The sequence below is a fragment of the Athene cunicularia genome (genome assembly GCF_003259725.1).
Source record: "Athene cunicularia isolate RWA chromosome 1 unlocalized genomic scaffold, athCun1 chr1_part2, whole genome shotgun sequence".
NCBI classification, from domain to species: domain Eukaryota; kingdom Metazoa; phylum Chordata; class Aves; order Strigiformes; family Strigidae; genus Athene; species Athene cunicularia.
In genome coordinates, this window is record NW_020799092.1 from 1,197,654 (window position 1) to 1,211,978 (window position 14,325).

Genomic DNA, 14,325 nt, shown 5'->3' on the forward strand with positions numbered 1-14,325 from the left:
CACTGAACCCACCCCAAAGCAAGTCCTCCCACCCTCTAGTCTTCCCCCACCCCTCCACGGTGTGATTTGGAAGAACAAGGCAGGGCTGCCTCCTCTGTCGCTCACGCTCCCTCAGTTCCTCCTCCTTCTCTTCCTTCTCTCCCTGGTTTCCTCTGAGAAGCTTCAGAGCTTCAGATCAAACATGTCGAAAACAAAAATACAGAGAGGGAAAGAGCAAGTGTGCACGAGAGAGATCCATCTGTCACTGGAATCTGGAAAAGAAAGCACACAGGAGACAAGAAGTCACATCAGTTGGAGGGGCCTTTGAGACAAGAGTATAGACAGCAAGGTTTCACGAGAAGCCGGAGATGGGGAAGAGACAGCATTACAGAGGGTGCAAGCAAGAGAGAAGTGGTATTGCCTGCCATGCTGATAAGCCTTTGAGAAGGAAACCCTTACAATGTATAATCTCGTATCAGGGGTATGCAGAAGGGTACCCAGGCTCCCTTAAGTAACATGATCACAGCCAGGGACCTGGGGGAAGGCAGCAGTGTGAGAGAAAAGGGAAGGGGAGGGAGGGCAGGAAACACAAGGCTGTTATTGTGGATGGCTCAAAACTCCCAGTCTAAACAAAGGCAAGCCCCAAGCATGGCCAAAGCCACAGATTTTCACCTGCTTGAAAATAATGTACACAGAATGCATGAAGCAGGTAAAATACAGACAAGACTCCCACCCTGAAAAAGACCGACATTTTGTTTGTTTCCTTCCTTCCTTGATGCAAGATGGATAAATAATTGAAGCAACATGTAACCACTTGTGCTCTAAAAATTGTTCCTGCCTTTTGGTACAGGGACAAGTCTGTTGAGGTGATCCAACCTGGCTTGAGCATACTGAGGAGGGCAGGGTGTAGGCAGCATGTCAAATAGAAGACTCCAGTCTCTCACCCAGCAAGGCCAGAAGTCCTGTGCTGCAGCACATCACCCACCTACCTCCCACCAAAGAGAAGCACACAGCTTCTACCTTGCTACTTTGCCACCTCTCCCTGGGGGCTATGAACACTGCCCCTTTGTGGGAAAGGACACTTGCAGGAATAAGCAGCAAAGTAACATCTATTTCAATGTACTTCCGGGCTCTGAGCAAGCTCCTGATTCTGACTGGGAAGGGCATCCTGGAGCACCCTTCCCTCTGGCTACAGCTCCAACCCTTCTTTCACCGCGGTGAGACAGGAGACTGACGGGGCTGTCCTCAGGCAGTGCAGAGGAAATAATTTCATACAGCAGACAAAACATGTAGGCACTCTTAAAAAAAAAAAAAAGAGAGAGAGAGAGGAGACAGAAAACAATAAAAAAACAGAGAAAAAGATTCTTAGTTAATGAAAAATAAAGATCCTCTCTTGGCCCTTTTATTCTGGGGGGAGGCTGCTCACTAAAGATACTGCTGAAGCTTTTGCTGCAGAAGCTGAACCAATTTCTAGCACAGAGACACAAAGGGCAGATATAAAATGAAGGAAGATAAATGAAGGAGGACTGAACCCTTGAGGAACAAGGCTTACGTCTGTGGAGAAATCTGAGCTGATTTGGGTCTGTGGAATTACCAGGCCAGCTGGATTAAAGGATCAGAGATAGTGTCACAGTGAAACATTTAAATATTCAATAATCCAAAAAGTAAAGCCAAGATAGAGAAGGGAAGGGGGAGAAGAATTATACCAATGGAAAAGAGAGAGGAAGCCTCTGTTCCCCACAGCTCATCATCTGAGGCCACCAAACTCATGTCATTTATGGTTGTCATACTGTGACCTCCAGCTGCTGCCTCAGCTTTGCTTCAGCTATCACTGAAGCAGAAGGCAGAGGTTTTCACAGTCTGTTGCTTTGTTTCTCGGCCTTATAATCCAATGAGAAGTAATTTCCTGACACTGTCTCTCCAGATGCCTCAGATAGGAGGCACATCTGGCTCTCCACATGTTGGGACCCACAGGCCTCTGTTATTCCTCAGCACCAGTCCCCTGTCTTGTCCCACCTTCTCCAGAAGTGACCCCATACAGAGATACAGTCAATCCCCCACATCATCTCTGTCTGTCCTTCTACCTTCCTCTCTTAATTCTCCTTCACTTTGCCCAGTCTCTTCCACTGAACAAAAGAGTGACAGATACTGTCGTGCTTTCTGCACATTGGTGCCCTAAGTATGGCCACCCCATGAGAGTCCAGGGGCAGACCCTGAGCAAGAAGTGAAAAGTTTAGCCTGGATTTTAGCCAGCATCCTTCTGTCAGTGTTATGCTTTGGTCTGCCTGTCTTACCTCATGAAATACCCTGCACAATACCCAACCACATACAAGAACATCCCAGCCCACTTGCTTTGACCCCTTCTAGTAGGGCAGGCTGCTCCAAATGCTGGGCTGAAGTCATCATTGCCTGATGTAGCTTGTTCATGGTTCACAGGGAGAAACTCTGAGGCCAGGACCATGTTCCTCTGCAGCAGTCCCAGCAATCACTGAGAGCCACCTTATCCCACTCAGGGAGCTACACTCAGACAGCACAGAGAGAGTTTGGAAGGGGAGATGTTCTAACAGCTTGTCAAGGAAAGAGGTGGCTGGGTTAGAGGGTGGATGGAAATGAAGGTGGTGTTTATTCTTGCTATGTGTCAAAAACAAGGGGACCATGCAGAGAAGACCTGTTTCCTATCTACCTCCCACCTGGCTGTGCAAACTTGCCTCAGTCACAGGCCAAAGGAAGGGCCAAGCCACTCCTCAAGTCAAATTCATTGATCCCCTTGAGCCCTCAAGGTGACTATATACAAGAAATACACAGACCCTGCCCTTCTTCCCCCAAGAGCTCCTGTCTTCCCACTATTGCCCTGGTTTTAAGGGCCCTGAGGCCAGCCTAGTCTGTGGCCTCCTTCACCCCTGCTGATGGCCCAGACACCATTTCAGTGCCATCAGTCCCTGATGCAGCAATGCCATAGGCGTGCTGGTCTCCAACTCCACCACAGTTGTGACCAGGCCTTTAGGGAGCAGAGTTGCTCCCTGACACTGGCAATTCACAGGCAAGGGGATGCCAGGGATGGAGGTCAGTACCATGACCTCCCTCAAATGTCTAGAGCCAAATGGACTAAAATCTGATAGTGTTGGAGTCCAAAAACAGAAAGAAGCAACACTCTGTCCTTTCTGCTGGCCTGGAAGGTGCTGACAGTGGAGTTTGCTGTTTCCCTCCCCTGCTTCTCAGGCGACAAAGCAAGAAGACACAGGAACGAAGGGAGGGCAGGGAGCGCAAGGGCAAGCAACTCCAGCCCAGAGCCAAGGAAGGGGGATGAAGGAGTTGTGAAGCACCTAGTCTGAATGGAGCCTGTGGCTACAGACAAAGGGAAAAGGTGGGAGATGGGATGCGTTTTATAGGGCAAGTGCAAGATCACCACCCCCATGCGCTGGGCCTACCTGGCTGAAGGATTCCAGTGCTCTTCAGTGTAACCCAAGATGGCTCTTGCAATGTTTCCTTGGCTCCTAGCCATCCTCACGTATGTGAGCGCTTCAAGGAACAGTAGTGGCATTGTGCCCATGAATGGGCACTGTACCCTCCCTGGCTGGCACAAAGTCAAACCACTAGCTCTGAGCTCCCAAAGATTTCCCTCTGGTTTACTCCCTGCTAATGGATGCCTCAGTGTTATTGGCATTTCTTCGAACCAAAGTGTTTGCAGAAGAGGAGAAGACCACAGGGATGGTTCCCCTATTCAGAGGAGAGAGCAGGGAGGATGAAATGGAGGGAGGAGAGTCCCAAATCTGAGTCAGGAGGTGGATGTCCTGATAGTCACAGACAACCCATTTGGCTCAGGGATCAAGGTGGCACAGGGGGTGATGCAGGAATACAGTCACTACTTATATGGCCAGGTATGAGGGCAGGTTAAAATACAACCACTGAAAGTGTGGACAGGCATGATATGAGGGACAGAGACAAGGTGGAGGCTGAGGGGGTGGAAGGACCACAGCTGAGAGAGGATACAGGGTCTAAGGGCCATGGTGTAAAAAGGCAACCAGAAAAGCCACATACAGCAGCAATTTGGGCCTAAACTCTGACCTTGTCAATATTGCCCTCCTGGGGCCCAGCACGCTGGAAAAACCAGCACTTAATTCTACCATTCCTTAAACGGTGCTAAGAGCCTCACATTACAAATGAATGTATTAAAAACCTGCCAAAGACTCTTGGTGCCTCTGGGGACACCCTGAAACTAGGCCAAAGCTCCTTCTGCTTTCTTACGCTTTGTGCTGCAACTGGGCATCAGCCCTCTTCCCAGCTCAGTGTGCTGCCTGCTCAGGAATGGCAGAGGGCTAAAATACAGGCTGTAGGACTGCCCCAAGGCCATGCTGCTCTGCAGTCCTGCCCTTTGGTTGGGTCAGGGCACAGAAAGAGTTCAGGTGTTAACCTGAAATTACCATCTGCCATACACATGCACCCAGGCACAAGCAAATGCACAGACATTGACTCCAAACCTTTGCTAGGCCTAACAGTTTAAAGACTAACCATGAACACAATGCTGTATATAAAATGCCTACTCCCATCATGCATCCCCCACAACAATTAGATGCCTAATTTGTTAGGCAGCAAGAAAGAGAGGATAGGAAAGCTCATGGGAGAAAAATGAAGCAGCTCAGAATCATGAAAGAAAAGAGCTTTAGAAGCGTAAATCTTATTTTAGAGTGATAAATACTGGCAGAAAGGTCCTTCATAAGCCAGTGATCCCCTGGCAGGCCAGAGAGCCACCTTTGTTTTCCAAAGTGAAATGTTTACCTTTTATATTAATATAATTATTGAAGATTAAGGGGGATTTGCATTAAGCCAGCTCTGCCCAGACAGCCCGTGGCAGCAGCCCACAGGAGTGTGTGCATGGGAGCAGGCTAAGGGAACAGCCTTCTCCAGGTAGAAGACAATGTCAAGAGATTACAGGTTCCATAAAAAATATTAGCAGCAATAAAGCCACCTTTATCGCTCTCCCTCCAGGGAAGAGGGGGGCCTGGGAAACATCATTCCCCTTGGTGTCATACCATGAGCCAGTGGAAAGGTTTAGAAATAATTCCTGTTGGCAATGGGGAGGGAGCGTGGGCTCTGTGTGACTGTCTGTAGGGACCTGCCATGGGGAGTGCAACAGCAAGTCTGGCTCTGCCTGTGCCTGTGCATGGGCTTGCGTGTGTGAGTCACTGTAGAGAAAGGGGTGGCAGTGTCGGCTCCAGAGGTGTGAGGAGGAGGGGGAGTATATGCAGAGGAGTTGCTCTTGGTGATGGGGTGGATGTGCAGGCCAGGTGTGTATATGGGTTAATCACTCTGTGAAGCAGAGAACCAGATGACTCCTGCCGGGGGAGGAAACACCATGGGGAACCAGGCAAAGCACTGGTATTGAGTATATGTGTGTGCGCATGTGTGTTTGCATGAAGCAGCCACTATGGAGAAAGGGGTGGGAGTGCTGGCTCTGTGTGAGGCGCCGTAGGGAGCGCAGGCTGCATGTGGGTATGCGTGGATCACGGGAGACGACCGTGCTTGTGCAAGCGTATGTATGGGAGAAGGGCTGTAGGAAAAGGGGTGGGAGCACTCCTTCTGTATGTGTCCTCCAATGTGAATCACTGTAGGGAGGAAGGTGTGAGTGTTGCCTCTGTGCGTGTGCACATGAGAGGGAGTTGCTGTAGGAGACAGGGAATGACCTCTGCTCTCTGCAAGCTATCAGGGTGAAAGGAAAGGAACAGCAGCTCTGCATGAGTGTGCATGTGAGCTGCTGCAAGTAACAGGCCATGAGTGAGGGCTTTGGGTGCACTGGAGGGAGCTGCTGTAGGAAGCAAGGTGAGAGCACTGGCTCGGGGAGGGGGGGGGGCACTGCTGCAGGAGAGGGCATCATGTCTGACATGAGGCCAGGAGAAATTCTTGGATTGTATGTGATGTCACTGCAAAGACTCCCATCACCTCAGGGTCCCCCTGATGCCTCTGCTGTCCTGTGCTGGCCTTGCTGCCCTATTTCCTACAACAGCATCTCCTGGCTTTCACCAGGATGTCTGCGAATGGCAGGTCCACAAACTATTTGAGATGCCCTCACTCAAACCAAGCATACCTCCAATATTTCTGGATGCTATATACACTCCCAGAAACACAGTGGTGCCAGTTTGGGGTACCCCCCAAATGTGCTACCCTGCAGATAGGGCAGGGAAGGGGCACGGAAGGGGTTAGTCCTTGCATTACAGCTAGCTACTGTCTCCTGCTGGAAGGACTCGGAGCTTAAAGAATCACATAGGTCCTGGGCTGGCAGAGGGTAGAAATCACTTCACAAGGTGCGCTGGTGGCCAGTCATCCTGTGGAGGATACCTCCAGGTCTGCAAACATCTGCAGGGCACAAGCATTGGCATTCCAGCATACTTCAACGTGCTCTCACCTTCCAGCCAACCTTCCCCTGGGTCCTTCACCAGCAGTGAGACCTCTCTCCAAGTCAGACAAGCCCTGGTACAACTCCAGTAAGAAAACTCCAGAGGTCAAGCCACCATTCCAGTGAGAAGAAGGGGCTGCCCTTGCATGGCCTTCCCATCCAGGGTGTCTCTGACAGTCATGTGTCGTTACCGCACATCATTAGTCTGCAAGATGGCAAAAGACCAGGCAGCCCCTGTGCTCACATTTCCCACAAGTGAAGAGTCAACCAAAAGCAGAAACTGTTACAGATAGTGATTCAAATACTGCAGATGAAGTCCTGATCTGGTGGGAAGCAGAAGCAGAGAAAAGGTGAAGGAGGCCATGGTTAAGCTCTTTCACGTGACCCAAAAGTGAAAAACTCTGGAAGCACATGTTAATGGGGACACTTCAGCCCCTCAATCCATGTCCAGATTCAGCAAGAGGAGTAGCCCCAGGCTGGACAGAACATTATGTTTCCACATGGCTGCTTCCACCTTCCCTCCATCCTCCACCTGCAGGCAATGGCACAGCTCAGCCCTGCTGGAGAGGGACCCTCCTCCCGGCCAGCTCGCCCACCTATGTTTCAAGCTAACATCTGACATGCATTTTGACACAGCCGTGCCTCCCCTCTCTTTTCCCCACTACCTTGCCTTGTTTAGAGCCTGTTTTTTTCTTCCATTGCCAAAACACAATGACTGTTATAATTAACAGATTATCTCAGTGCGACAGCTGCAGTCCTTTGAAAATTAGGTTGAATAACAGGATCCTGCTGTATGGTAATTTCTTTTCATTTCTCACATATTTTCTCTCTCATTTCTACCTCATTTCTTCTTCCTTCCTTCCTCCCTTCTTTCCTTCCTTCCTTCCTTCCTTCCTTCCTTCCTTCCTTCCTTCCTTCCTTCCTTCCTTCCTTCCTTCCTTCCCTTTCTTTCTTTCTCTTTCTTTCTTTCTTTCTTTCTTTCTTTCTTTCTTTCTTTCTTTCTTTCTTTCTTTCTTTCTTTCTTTCTTTCTTTCTTTTTCTTTCCTTTCTCTCTCCCCCCTCCTACCTTTCACCATGAATCCATGAGCAATATATCTTTACAGTGAGACAGACTGAAGGGCTCTCTACCTCCATCAGATATTTTCATTCCCCTTCTTTTTACCACACCTCACAGAGGGACAGGGTTTCTAAGTAGGATCATAAGCACATCAGGTAAATATGTGCCTACCAGAGACCATGGTGAGGGGCCCTCTCTGAAGCCCCACTGGCTCAGAAACGCAGCCCAGGGAATTGCATGGGAAGGGGAGAAACCAGGATGCAGTAGCTTGAACCACTGCCTGCAGCTTTCCTACAGGGAGCTGAGTGCAATGGTGTGGCTGAGCGGTTTGTACTGAGCTAGCCAGGGTGCTCTACCCACCCACCTACCCGTCCACCTTCTTGCTGACTCAGTATCTGCCCCTGACTCATCACTTGCTCACTGAATGGGGACTGGCAGTACTTATACGGCATCCTTCCCTCTCACTAAGGCAATAACTCTGCCACTTACCACCCCCTCTCCCCATTATCCACCTACATCTGTCTCTCTACCAACTCAATCAACACAAGCCAGCCAAAAAAGCAGCTTGCTGGAAATTCAGGGTTTCGAAACCAAAATAAGAACTGGTGCTGCTCCCAGCTGGACCCAAACTAAAGGCTCTGGAAATCTTCTCCAGGACTGGAGACACCCTGGCCCCTGCTGCAAACTGGACTGATCCATTCACTGAAGTGGCTGGACTCCTCAGCCTCTGCTTGGGCACACGTGCTAGTACACAGTCAGGCTGGGATGATGACCAGCCAGACATGTGGGATGGGTCTGTTGGGATGGTGCCCCGGATTTGAAAACTGAAAGGTTTCAAGTTCAACATGTTCTGGACTCAAGGAATCTGCAACTTTGTCTTTGCCTGTACCAGGAGCATTAGTTAATTATTCTCAATGCCTGGCTTGAGTTTATGCAAAATGCCTTGATCCTGCACTGCTCATTTCAACGTGTCTGTAATCTATACATCATCTGTTAACAATAAAGCACTGTTTTTCCCTCTTGAAAAACAAGGCAGTATTCCTCCACATCACTCATCCATTGCAGCCTAAGCCACCTCTGCAGCGGCTAGCTCCAGCTGATTCTTGGGCCTCCTCCTGCCTCCTCAGCACAGCCATTTCCTCTCCTCCCATGGAGTTCCACCTCATTTATTTTCTTAATCCTGACTCAGTAGAACAGAAACACTTTGTCACCATTATTCTGCCAAAAGCCAAGTAGAGTCTTTTAACAAACATTCATCTATTCCATTGTATTTCAGCAGTCTCCAGTAATGCTCCTCCTCATTGTCCATGATCTCTCTCTTTTCATCCTTGCTACCCTCACCCTGCATTCTCCCTCTGCTTTCACTCCTGGCCCCGTGTTGGCTTGCAGCACTTACAGCACATCATTCATTCACTGTCACTTATCTAAATGCTACCTTCAGTTATTAAGTCTCCTTTTTTCTAGTAGCATCCCTCCTCAAGTGCTTTGTACAGTCCTACTTACGTATCCAATAATAGTATTTTCCCAATGAGTGAGTCATATACCCCTTTGCTGACATTTAGAATTCTCCTTGTTCTTTGAAACACATTTATTCATTTCCCCTCTCTACAATTATATATGTCTACTCATGGTGTTGCATTTCCTACAGCAGCCATGTGGCAAACAGATGATCCATGCAAATAACCAAAAAAAAATAATTGTCTCTGTTAGTACCATGTCATCCTCCCATTTTAACTATGTAGGCCAAAGCTAATTCAAGCTATAAAGCAATCAAAAATAGGGGACAACTTAATTTAAAAAACACCCCACCCTTTCCTTTGTTCTTGCTCAGTACAGATTTCTATCTTATTTCCCCCTCCTATTTGCTGCTCTCCTTCTTTTGATGATGTTAGTAGCAGAGTACATGGAGGCTGCAACTGATATTGAGCCTCTGGTTAACTAGCTGCTGTAAATATGTTCAGTGAGAAACAAACTTTGCTCCAGACTGTTTCCAAGCTGATTGGACAGAAAAAATACTCAGCTAATAGGGGCACATAAACGTCTTAACCACTAACCCAGGTAATATACACTCCATGTCCAGGAAGTGATGCCACATCCCTCTAAATCTCTTTCCAGAGGCTTCATGAGGTAGTCCTAGCAAGTAATCCGTCTGGCAGCCCCTCCTCATTCCTCACCCTAGCTCTTACTCCTTTTGTCACATTGTTCTTTGCTTCAATTCCAGTCCTTAGTCACCCTTGCATATGCCATATTTTATTTATTCCTTACTACTCATCTTAATCTGCATAGGCCAAACCCTAAGCTCTGTAGTCACCCTGACTCATTTCCTACCCAGGAAAACCAATGATTTAAATCAGTGGGAAATCCTGTGATGTCAATCTGGACAGAGACTGATACTGCATGGGGACTCCCGCATGATTATTTCTTGTTCTCTTCTCACTCATTCAGGTCTCCATTTAGCAACATATTTAAGCATGTACCCAACTGTAAACCTATGCAAGTCCCATTCAGCTTCTCAATTGCTTTCTTCTGCAACATCTGTGTTGATGGTTCCCATATCTTCCAAACACAACAGATTCTCCTTCTGTGCTTCCTCTTCCTATCCTCTTTGTTACCCACCCACTAACATCCTTCCTCTTGCTTCAAGAAATCTAGACTTTTCCTTTTTTCCTTTTGCTTGTTTGGATTTTCTTATTTTCACTGCTGCCCAGGGATTCCAGCCTGTAATTTCACCTCCCTTTTCCTGAGATTTCTATGTTGTGTAAAACACTGATTTCCCCCTCTGCTCTCCAGTATTCTGAAATGCCGAATTAGGCCATTGAGGACAAAAGGTATTGGCCAGGACTGCTGTATCTGATATTGAAACAGAGCTGGCAGTAATGTTTACAGGCTACTTTGAAAGCTCCAGGGATGGCTCATGGCCAGAAAAGATGATATCCACCCCCTTTTTTCAATGATGTCTTCCTATGACTCAGTCTGGTCTGTAAGTCAAAATGAGTTGGATTTTTTTAACCATCCTCTCTTTAAGCAATGAGAACAAGAGCTTAAGAACAGAACACCATAGCATCACAGACAGGACATGTTACATCACAAGTAATGCAACTTGGGGTGTCCTTGATGGCTTTAAAAGAAGCAGAACAAAAGGCACATGCCCCCTTTCCAGAGAAATGAGTTTTGGTGGAGCTAAACTGGCAATTGCCTGAGTTTTCTAAACTTAGTTTTATCTGTAAGCAAAGCAAGAAACACGCAAGAAGAAGAGACACCATGACCTCAGGGGCTCATGACTTCCTGCACTCAGCAAGGAGCTACCATGCCCTTTATTATCTACCATTGTACAGGCAGAATCTTGAATAAAGGGGACAGTGTAGGGAGAACTGTGACAGCTGTTTCAAAGTGGGACTGTGGCGTACCAACACAGCCTGCCCACACACTCTTTTACCTCTGCCTCCAGCTATACACTCTGCAGCAACAGCCATTCAAATGCTTGATAAATGAGCAGTTCAGCCAGAGACCACTTTATTTGCTCCTTGCCTTCTTTGTCTGGCAGCGGCAGGGAAAAATGCATGTTTAGAAATTGGCAGTGTTGTGTATAACATTACCAGGCTGGAGTTACGCTGACTGCTACAGAGAAAAAAAAAAAAGAAGAAGAAGAGGGGAGAAGGCTGAGAGCTGGGGAGAAGGTGGCGAGGGGGGAGGGGGAGTGGAGGAGAAATGAGGTGGCATTGTATCCAAGACTAGATACTATGATGATGGGGACATTAAAAATATGATAGATACGCAGAAAAGGAAGGCAAACAGACAGAGGTAGGCACAGAGAAAGAGACAGAGACAAGGGAGGGAGGGAGAGAGGGAGAGAGGGAGAGAGGGAGAAGGAAGACGGAGAGCCAGAATTAATTTAGGAGGAATATACTGAAAACATAATCTTCTCAACAGAAAAAAAAAAAAAAAAAAAAAAAAGAGAGAGAGAGAGAGAATTAAACAAACAGTGACGGGAAACTGGGAAAGAATAACTTTTTTTTTTTTTTATGCGCTTGTTAACATTTGTGGAGTTAAGTAACCTTAAATTTATGCCATTAATTTGCATGTATTATGGGTTTTTTTTTCTCTGCTGCCAGTTTATAGTCTCTGTGAAACCTTTAAAAAGTGGCTTTTTTCCTCCCTTTCCCTTTGCCTGTGTTAATTAAGGCTTGTGAAATATGTATATTTTTACACTGCCGCTGTGTTCTATCATTTAATCATCAGATGGCCCTTTTTGCCTTTTCTTTGGGCTGCTCCTGCATCTTCCCCTCCCCTCTACAGAAACATGAGGAGGCCTATGGATCCACTCATCCAGACTCATCTGTAAGCATACCTAGATCCAGGCTGGGCTCCCACCAACCATATCCCTGTGAAACAAGGCAGCTCTCACAACAGGGAGATATGGGGAGGATCTTCAGCTGCTGAAGAGTTCACAGCTCCAATTCACTAGGGCAATCACATTGCCATGCTGAAGCACAATGTATTTACACATTAGCAATCACTGGGGAGCCTTAAAATCGGATTCTCAGGGGAAATCCAGCCAAAGAAAACAGTGAGATTCCTAATGAAGGCACCCGAGGCTAGAGCTGGGGGAGGTAACAAGTGGTGGATATACTATAATCACCTGCTGGCAGAAAAGGGGATGTAGGTCATCCTCCAGGGTTTCAGTAGCACGTAGAAATCTCTAGACTAGGACATATATAGAAAGTACTGTAGAAAATGCAAGTCCAGCTTCTCCTCTCCTTCCAGGAGACTGCCCCACACCTGTTTCAGGGACAGATTCCCTCCTCTCCTCCCAAGGACTCTTCTTTCTGGGCAGACAGATCTCTTTCCTAAGCACATTGCTGACTTTGGAAGTGCCCAAGGCCAACACAAAGCTGATGGAGCCCTTTTGGCATCTGTCCAAGTGAGCATGTTTCTGAGCTCAACTGGACAGGAGTCTTGATCCTAAATGTGTTTTGGTTGCTTTGCTCCTCTCTAAAGGCTCTGTATCGCCTGGCTGTAAGCAGAGCTGAAGCAAGAAACAGGTTGCTAAGTCTGGTTTGGATACTGTTTGGTCTCTAGTGGAGCTGATGGGACTCATCTTGTTAAAAGCCAGCTGAATATTGATTCAGACCTAAACACCCACCATGTGAGACACAGCAACCAGGGCAGGAAATAACAGTGATTGCTGGTCACAGCAAAGATGGTGTTCCCTCATCCCTTATGGAAGAGGCCTGTGATCTCCTTGGGGCTCTGACAGACATATGACAGGTCTCTGGAGGGTCTCTGCTGAACTGGAGTTGGGAAGGAGAGGTAAAGGAGATGGACCAGGCCTTCCACACTGTCATTATTATTTTTCTGTATGGGGGTGTTGAGCACCAGAGAGGATATTCTGATTTACTCCCTGGCTTACTGTTGCTGTGGCAACGGGAGAAATACAGGCCAGACCAGGATGCGTTTGCAATGTAGTGGTAATAGGGAGTTTGGGTTCCCATGTGTGTGTTTGTTTGTTCGGCTATTTGCAGGATCTACATGGTAAAAAAACCCTGTCACAATGAAAAGGAAATGGGGACCGAACTGTACCCAGACAAATATGCCCTCCTCTCATGCAACAGCAGAACAGTCATGCATGCTGTCATATTCACAGCACACAACTTGAGGAACACCAGCACATACATGTGTCCTCCCTTCCCACCACACATACACCTCTGGAACTGGGGTCCCCTACGTACTCTCCCACTGTCCCAAGAAGCTGGACTCCTTCTTTCATAGGAACAAAGTGTCTGTGCACCAGACACCTTCTAGTAGGGCTCTGAGGCACAACTAGAAGTCTGGGGCCTACCAGTTTGTGTCAGCAAGAGAATCTTCCCTGCCATCAGGTCCACACATTCCAGTTAGCCATGATGCTAAGGGATCACAAACCCCCCATTGGCTGATGAGCAAATACTCCTTGCAAAAACTCCTCCAGCACATCATAGTGCCTAGTTCTTACCCCCTGAGGTGATCAACAAAACAAACTCAGCCCTGTCTCAACAGTCACATCCCCAGTTGGGAGAGATGGCCTCCATTCCCAACATCAGAGTGAGCCCTCAGGTCACAAATATTGGCCTGTTGCAGATGCCAGCCTCCACCACACCACCTGAGTGTGGTGAGCCTATGAGCACAAGGTGTATGAGTCTGCAAGCACGATTCCCACCCCAGACAGCAAACTACAGAGCAGAGTTAAGTACAGCCTCTTTCCCTCCCTCTCCTCTATCATTAATGGGACCTGAGTATTCTCAACCTAAACTGTGGTCTTTGGAGAAAGGCTCAATGTCCAATGCCCCAGAGATCTCCTTTGGGTCAAGTGGAAGGAAGATTATTTTTCAATTGCCCCTCAGACTCAAAGCTGCTCCCAGGAGAGCTAGAAGCACAGAATAGGCTTATAGAAAGGCAAAGTTGCTATGGAGTCACATCATGATCTTCCTTATCCCACAGCCCATAACAGGCTGAGCTAGCAAGGGTGCTGGGTAGAAATGGCCTGATGTCAGTGCAGGAACCAGGGTTTGCTGAGGCATAGAGGCCTTAGTATTCCTGGAAATCAGACTCCAAATCAGCTTCAGGAGTCCTGTGTTGCAGCTTCCACAATGGAGAGGAAAAGTCCATGGCAGAGAGAGACTGAATTTCCTTGGGTGGCAGGCCCTGTGAGGTGGGATCTCTCTATGTGGACTGAGACACTGCCAAGACAAAGGGTGGCACTGAAAGGGTGGTGATGCCTCTAACCTGTTGCCTGCTGCTAGCAGTGACCTGAAGGACATTGAGTGAAACAAAGGGTTTAAGGTTGAGATGGAAAAGATGAAGTGATGGAGATGAGAGACTCTACAGGCATGAAAAGCTTCTACAGAACACTGTGCAGAGAGAA

General features: G+C 47.7%; 1 long non-coding RNA gene across 1 annotated transcript in view; it reads right to left on the minus strand.

Moving 5' to 3' along the window:
• Nucleotides 1-39: 39 nt before the first annotated feature.
• Nucleotides 40-14,325, minus strand: part of LOC113490527 — a 51,617-nt gene continuing 37,331 nt past the window's right edge. The window contains exon 3 of the long non-coding RNA XR_003400249.1: nucleotides 40-251. This is a non-coding gene — a long non-coding RNA (uncharacterized LOC113490527). The remainder of the gene's footprint in view (nucleotides 252-14,325) is intronic.